Below are 7,660 nucleotides of genomic sequence, written 5' to 3'. Positions count from 1 at the left end.
AGATCTTCAAAGAAGACTTAATACCAATACTCTTTAAATTGTTCCACACAATAGAAGCAGAAGGTATATTACCAAACTCCTTCTATGAGGCTACAATTACCCTGATTCCTAAACCAAACAAAGATGCAACAAAGAAAGAGAACTACAGACCAATCTCCCTCATGAACATTGATGCAAAAATGCTCAATAAAATTCTGGCAAACAGACACCAAGAACACATCAAAACAATTATCCACCATGATCAAGTAGGCTTCATCCCAGAGATGGAAGGGTGGTTCAACATACGAAAGTCCGTCAATGTAATACACCATATAAACAAACTCAAAGAAAAAAAAAACCACATGATCATCTCACTAGATGCAGAAAAGGCATTTGACAAAATCCAACACCCCTTCATGATAAAGGTCTTGGAGCGATCAGGAATACAGGGAACATACCTAAACATAATAAAGGTAATCTACAGCAAGCCAACAGCCAACATCAAATTAAATGGAGAGAAACTCAAAGCAATACCACTAAAATCAGGAACAAGGCAAGGCTGTCCCCTCTCCCCATTCTTATTCAATATAGTACTTGAAGTTCTAGCCAGAACTATAAGACAACATAAGGAGATTAAGGGGATACAAATTGGAAAGGAAGAAGTCAAAATTTCCCTATTTGCAGATGACATGATAGTATACATGAGTGACCCCAAAAATTCAACCAAGGAACTGATACAGCTTATAAACACCTTCAGCAACATAGCAGGATACAAGATCAACTCAAAAAAATATAGCCCTCCTATATACAATAGACAAACAGACTGAGAAGGAAATCAGAGATACATCACCCTTTACAATAGCCACAAATGATATAAAATACCTTGGGGTTACTCTAACTAAGCATGTGAAGGATCTATATGACAAGAACTTTAAGTCCCTGAAAAAAGAAATTGAAGAAGATGTCAGAAAATGGAAAGATCTCCCATGCTCATCGATAGGCAGGATTAACATAGTAAAAATGGCGATCTTACCAAAAGCAATCTACAGATTCAACACAATCCCCATCAAATTACCAACAAAATTCTTCACAGATCTGGAAAGAATAATACTCAACTTCATATGGAAAAACAAAAAAACCCAGGATAGCCAAAAGAATCCTGTATAATAAAACAACCTCTGGAGGCATCACAATCCCTGACCTCAAGCTCTACTATAGAGCTACCGCAATAAAAACAGCTTGGTACTGGCATAAAAAACCAACACGTGGACCAATGGAATCGAATTGAAGACCCTGACATTAACCCCCACACCTATGAACATATAATTTTTGACAAAGAAGCCAAAAATGTACAATGGAAAAAAGAAAGCATCTTCAACAAATGGTGCTGGCATAACTGGATGTCAATGTGTAGAAGGCTGCAAATAGATCCATATCTGTCACCATGCACAAAACAAGCGGATCAAAGACCTGAACATAAATCCAGTTACTCTGAACCTGATAGAAGAGAAAGTAGGAAGTACTCTTGAACGCATTGGCACCAGAGATCACTTTCTAAATATAACACCAGTAGCACAGACACTGAGAGAAACAATCAATCAATGGGACCTGTTGAAACTGAGAAGCTTTTGTAGAGCAAAGGACACGGTCAACAAGACAAAGTGACAGCCTACAGAATGGGAAAAGTTCTTCACCAACCCCACATCTAACAGAGAGCTGATATCCAGAATATATAAAGAACTCAAGAAATTAGACATCAAAATGCCCAACAGTCCAATTAAGAAATGGGCTATAGAACTAAACAGAGAATTCTCCACAGAGGAAGTTCAAATGGCTGAAAGACATTTAAGGAATTGCTCAACATCCCTAATTATCTGGGAAATACAAATCAAAACGACTCTGAGATACCACCTTACACGTGTCATAATGGCTAAGATCGAAAACACAGAAGACAGCTTATGCTGGAGAGGATGTGGAGCAAGGGGAACTCTCCTCCACTGCTGGTGGGAATGCAAGCTTGTACAGCCACTTTGGAAATCAATATGGCGCTTCCTTAGAAAATGGGGAATCCATCTCCCCCAAGACCCAGCTGTAGCACTCTTGGGCATATACCCAAGGAATGCTCAATCATACTACAAGGGCATTTGCTCAGCTATGTTCATATCAGCATTGTTTGTAATAGCCAGAACCTGGAAACAACCTAGATGCCCTTCAACTGAAGAATGGATAAAGAAAATATGGTACATATACACAATGGAGTACTACTCAGCAGAGAAAAACAATGCCATCATGAGGTTTGCAGGCAAATGGATGGATCTAGAAAAAATCATCCTGAGTGAAGTAACCCAGACTCAGAAGGACAAACATGGTATGTACTCACTCATAGGAGGATACTAGATGCTCAGCCTGGAAGGAGGGGACAGGACCTGCCTGTACTGAATCCACCAGGTTTAAATGAATCCCCAGGGGTGTCTTGGTCCTGGAGGACATGGGAATGGAGGGGAGGGGCTGGGGGGAAGGTGGGGGCAGGGGCGGGAGTGGGGAGGACAGGGGAACCCCTGGCTGATGTGTAAAATTAAAACACAAATATAATAATAGTAAAAAAAAAAAAAGAAAAAAACTTAAAAAAGTAATTTTTGAAATTTAAAAAAAGGCAGAATAAAGTTTTGTCATTTCTGACTTTACTCCTTTTGAATCAACTGTTTATCTAGTAACTGTGTTAATCATTAAAATAAGTATTTTACTGAAACTATCATATCTTCCTTTTTGTTTTTTTAAGACAGAGTCTCTCTGTGTAGCCCTGACTATCCTGGAACTTACTATGTAGACCAGGCTAGCCTCAAACTCACAGAGATCTGCCTGCCTCTGCCTCCCAAGTGCTGGGATTAAAGATGTGTATCCAACACACCCTGCCCAAGGTACCTTATGAAGCTAACTCTTTTTTGTTTGGTTGGTTGGTTGGTAGTTTTGTTTTGTTTTGTTTTGTTTTGTTTTGTTTTTTGAGACAGGGTGTGATAGTATGAATGTAATTGGTCTGCATAATGTCATAGGGAGGGGCTATTAGGAGGTGTGGCTTTGTTGGAGTGAGTATGGCCTTAGTGGAGGAAGTGTGTCACTGTGGGAGTGGGTTTTAAGGTTTCTTATGCTCAGGATACTGCCCAGTATCTCAGGTGATTTCTTGTTACCTGCAAGATGTAGGTAGGACTCTCAGCTACTCCTCCAGCACCATATCTGCCTGCATGCTGCCATGCACCCTGCTATTATGATAATGGACTGAACCTCTGAAACTGTAAGCGAGCACCCCAATTAAATGTTCTCCTTATAAGAGTTGCCATGGTCGTGGTGTCTCTTCACAACAATAAAAACCCTAACTGAGACAGAAGTTGGTACCAGGGAATAGGGTATTTCTGTGATAGGCCTGTCCACATGTTTAGAGGAATTTGGACTTTGGTACTTTGGGTTATGAGAGCAGTGGAATGCTTTAAGTAGTGCTTAATGGACCACACTAGTAGAAGCATAGGAACAGAGGTGCAAAGAGTTATTTGAGCTGTTAGGGGGTCACTCAAGATGTTTCAGAGAAGAATTTTAGTATGTTGCCTAGAGATTGTTCTTGGGATATTTTGGTAAAAAATATGGCTGCTTTTTGCCCTTGTCCAAAGAGTCTGACTGAGGCTAAAGTGAAGAGTTTTGGTTTAATTCCCTTTGCAGAAGAAATCTCAAACAGTCTAGTATAGATTTTGTCATGTGGTTATTAGTGGTCACTCTAATGAAGATTTAAAACAAAAAGGAGCAAGCTGAGCAGGGTAAATTTAAAAATGTAATTTTTGAGGAGAAAAAGAGCACCAGGAAGTGGAATTGAGCTAAGTCCTGTGTTCAAGAAGATAAATGGATTAAGAAATTGAATAAAGGGAGTGGTGACCTCAAGGCAAGATTCCACCCAGCTAAGTTTCCAACTTGTGAAAAGGAACTAAAGAAAAGATTAGAGACAGGTGTGGTGGTGCATGCCTTTGATCTCAGTACTGGGAAGGTAGAGGCTGACAGATCTCTGAGTTTGAGGGTATCCCGGTCTAGAGATCTAGTTTCAGGACAGCCAAGCTTAGGCAGTGAAGGGCAGAAAGCATGCCACCATGCTCCCTGGCATTATGATAATGGACTGAACCTCTGAAACTGTAAGTGAGCCCCCCTAATTAAATGTTTCCCTTATAAGGTTGCCATGGTCATGGTGTCTCTTCACAGCAGTAAAAGCCCTAAGACACAGGGTTTCTCTGTGTAGCCTTAGCTGTCCTGGAACTTGCTTTGTAGACTAGGCTGGCCTCAAACTCTCAAATATCCACCTGCCTCTGCCTCCCAAGTGCTGGGATTAAAGGCCTGCACAACCACCTGATTAATGAAGCCAACTCTTTACATGGGCTTTGATGGAGGTCATTGACTAGCAGGTGTAAATTATAATGGGGTATCCCAGCTTCAAGAGATCAATTCATGATCACCTTGCTGTGAAAGGCACAGCTCATGAGATCTCACACATTAATGCAACAATGAAGTTTGTTATAGAGCTTTGGAAGCAAAGTACATATATGTCAAAGAAAAATGATATTTGCTTTGGAAATGTCCCCGAAGGCAGCAGCTTCTAATATGTCCTGAATGATGAACTTCTTTTTAAGAATTATTTAGTTTAGCCCAGCAGTGGTGGCACACACCTTTAATCCCAGCAGTCAGGAGGCAGAGGCAGGCAGATCTTTGTGAGTTCGAGGCCAGCCTGGTCTACCGAGCAAGATCCACGACAGGCTCCAAAACTGCACAGAGAAACCCTGTCTCAAAAAAACAAAAAAACAACAACAAAAAATTTTTATTTTTATTTTGTGTATATGAGTGTTTTGCCTGAATGTATGTAACATGCAAACTATACTTAGAAGGATAGACTGATGTGTACCTGGTACCTAGGGAGACCAGAAAAAAATATCAGATCCCCTTGAACTGGAGTTACTGGTGGTTGTGAGTTGCCATTTTTGGTGCTAGAAACAAACCTAGGCCATCTTCAAAAGCAGTAAGTGCCCTTAACCACTAGAGCCATCTATCTGTCCCTCAATGATGAACTTCTTAATGACTTTGTCCTTGGCACATACCAGGCACAGTTGATATGATAGCTGCAGCCCTTTTTGGCAACACTATTGTTGTTTCCCCCTCCCCCCTCCTCCTCCTCCTCCTCCTCCTCCTCCTCCTCCTCCTCCTCCTCTCCTCCTCCTCCTCCTCCTCCTCCTCCTCTCCTCCTTCTCCTTTTCCTTCTCCTCTCCTCTTCCTCCTCCTCCTTCTCTTCTCCTCCTTTTTCTTCTTCAGTCATCTTGGAGGCAGAACCCAAAAGAGCCATAAAGGTAAATTTTAATACCCAAGATTTTGTAGTTCTGATTTAGATTTATTATTTATCAGTTGAACTTAGACAGGCAGCTTGATTATTTTTTCTAAAAGCATGAAAAGTTACTAATCCCAAATCTGTACTTTTTTGTATTTTTAATGTTATGACTCTTCTTAGAACAAGGTAGAAAATTAACATCTTAAAGACAGCATAACTTAATTCTTACATGTTAAAGACAGAGAGGCTAACATGATTGTTGATAAGGCTTAAGACTCAAATAGACACCCAGTAAAAGCATGAAGTAAAAATGCAAAGCTAGTCATATATATTTAGGTAATATCTAATTCCTATTTGAAGTTAGATAGAGTAGGTAGCTGCCTTTACTGATGATAAGACGGAAATATCTTTCTCAGTGTGGCTTTAGGCCAAAGCTTTTAACTCTTTTAGTTTATAGTAAAGCTAAATTATATTTCCTATGCTTGAGTTTCTCTCTGTAGCTTTGCACCTTTTCCTGGAACTCACTCTGTAGCCCAGGCTGGCCTCAAACTCACAGAAATCCACCTGCCTCTGCCTCTCGAGCGCTGGGATTAAAGGCGTCTTGCTGTGTATCTAAAGGAAAGAAGAGGGGAAGGAAATAAAAGACTGTAGATTCCTGAGTAACACATCATCTACCCACCTAATGCAATCCTATCCAGTGTAAGGTTTAAAAACACAGACATGTACAGCAGTTGGGTTTTTAACCTCTCATGAAATGAAATGTATGGAGTCTAAATTCACCTATTTTGACCTTAAAAGTCATAGAATTTGGCCTGGCAGTGGTGATATATGCCTTTAATCCCATCACTGGGAAGGCAGAGACAGGCAGATCTGAGTTCAAGGCCAGACTGGGCTACTGAGCCAGTTCCAGGACAGCCAGGGCTACACAGAGAGACCCTGTCTTGGAAAAAAAAAAAGTTATAGAATTTTTCTCAGAGCATTGTAGAGGAAGAAACCAGCAGAGTTTCCCTTTTTCTATGCTATTAGCTTTACTAAATGCAAAGAAATAGGATGTGATGGCATACAATGTTGTGGAATATTCCTTTACACTGTGTGAAGATATGTCACTGTGATTGGTTTAATGAAAATCTGAACAGCCAATAGGTAGGTGAGATATTCGGGACAGAGAGGATGCTGAGAAGAAGAAAGACAACACCATGAGATACAGAGCTAGCAGTATAGGCACTATGGAGATGAGGTATTAGAGCCACGAGACAGAAAGTAAATTAATAATGGGTTAATTTAAGTTACAAGAGATAGTTAGAAATAAGCCAAAGCTATCAGCTGAGCTTTCATAATTAATAAGTCTCTGTGTGGTTATTTGGGAGTTGGCTAGTGAGACAGAAAAAATCCACTTACAAGACCTTGTCTCAAAAACAAAACAAAGTAATAATTATCAGAATAATATTATATGATATGATGAAAGCAGAGAAGACAGGCAAGAAAGAAAGGGACAAATGCAGCCATGGTTCATGGTCCCAAGAGACATCACATTTCCAAAACATTGGATACTGAATAAACAGACCTTTGTGTTTGTTCCTTGTCCATCCACTGGTTCCCACAAGCTGAAAGAATCTCTACCTTTTATCATTTTTCTAAGGAACAGACTTATGTGCTTTGACAGAGAGGAAGTAAAAAAAAAAAAATGCTTAATTTTCATTAAGATTGTTGGCAAAGTCAGGATAGATATAATGTAACATACTGGGTTCTTAGATGTCATGAGCATTAACAAGACTGGAGAGAACTTCTGACTGATCTATGACACCAAGGGGCACTTTGCTGTTCATCATATTATACTTGATGGGGCAAAGTGCAAGTTTTTCAAAGTAAGAAAGATCTTTGTGGGCACAAATAAATTCCATATCTGGTGACCCATGGTGTTCAAACCATTTGTTACCTTGACCCATTCAGTCTGATTTGGAGACAAGCAAGATAACTGACTCCATCAAATTTGACACTACTAACACTGGGGATGCTAAATTGGGAAGAATTGGTACTATCATCAACAGAGAGGAAGATCCAGGCCCTTTTGATGTGGTTCACATTGAGAGATGACATTTTTGTTATGAGTAAAGGTAACAAACTGTAGGTAACAAACATTTTTGTTTGTTTGTTTGGTTGGTTGGTTTGGTTTTGGGGTTTTTTTTAATGGTTTTTTGAGACAGGGTTTCTCTGTGTAGCTTTGGAGACCTGGAACTCACTTTGTAGAGCAGGCTGGCCTCGAACTTACAGAGATTCGCCTGCCTCTGCCTCCCAAGTGCTGAGATTAAAGGTGTGTGCCACCACTGCCTGTCT

General features: G+C 40.1%; 1 pseudogene; it reads left to right on the top strand.

Moving 5' to 3' along the window:
- Positions 1-6,837: 6,837 nt before the first annotated feature.
- LOC118581952 lies at positions 6,838-7,420 on the top strand (annotated as a pseudogene).
- Positions 7,421-7,660: the final 240 nt, after the last annotated feature.

Source organism: Onychomys torridus, chromosome 4 (assembly GCF_903995425.1).
Source record: "Onychomys torridus chromosome 4, mOncTor1.1, whole genome shotgun sequence".
Taxonomy (NCBI): Eukaryota; Metazoa; Chordata; class Mammalia; order Rodentia; family Cricetidae; genus Onychomys; species Onychomys torridus.
This window is presented reverse-complemented; position numbering and strand designations above follow the sequence as displayed.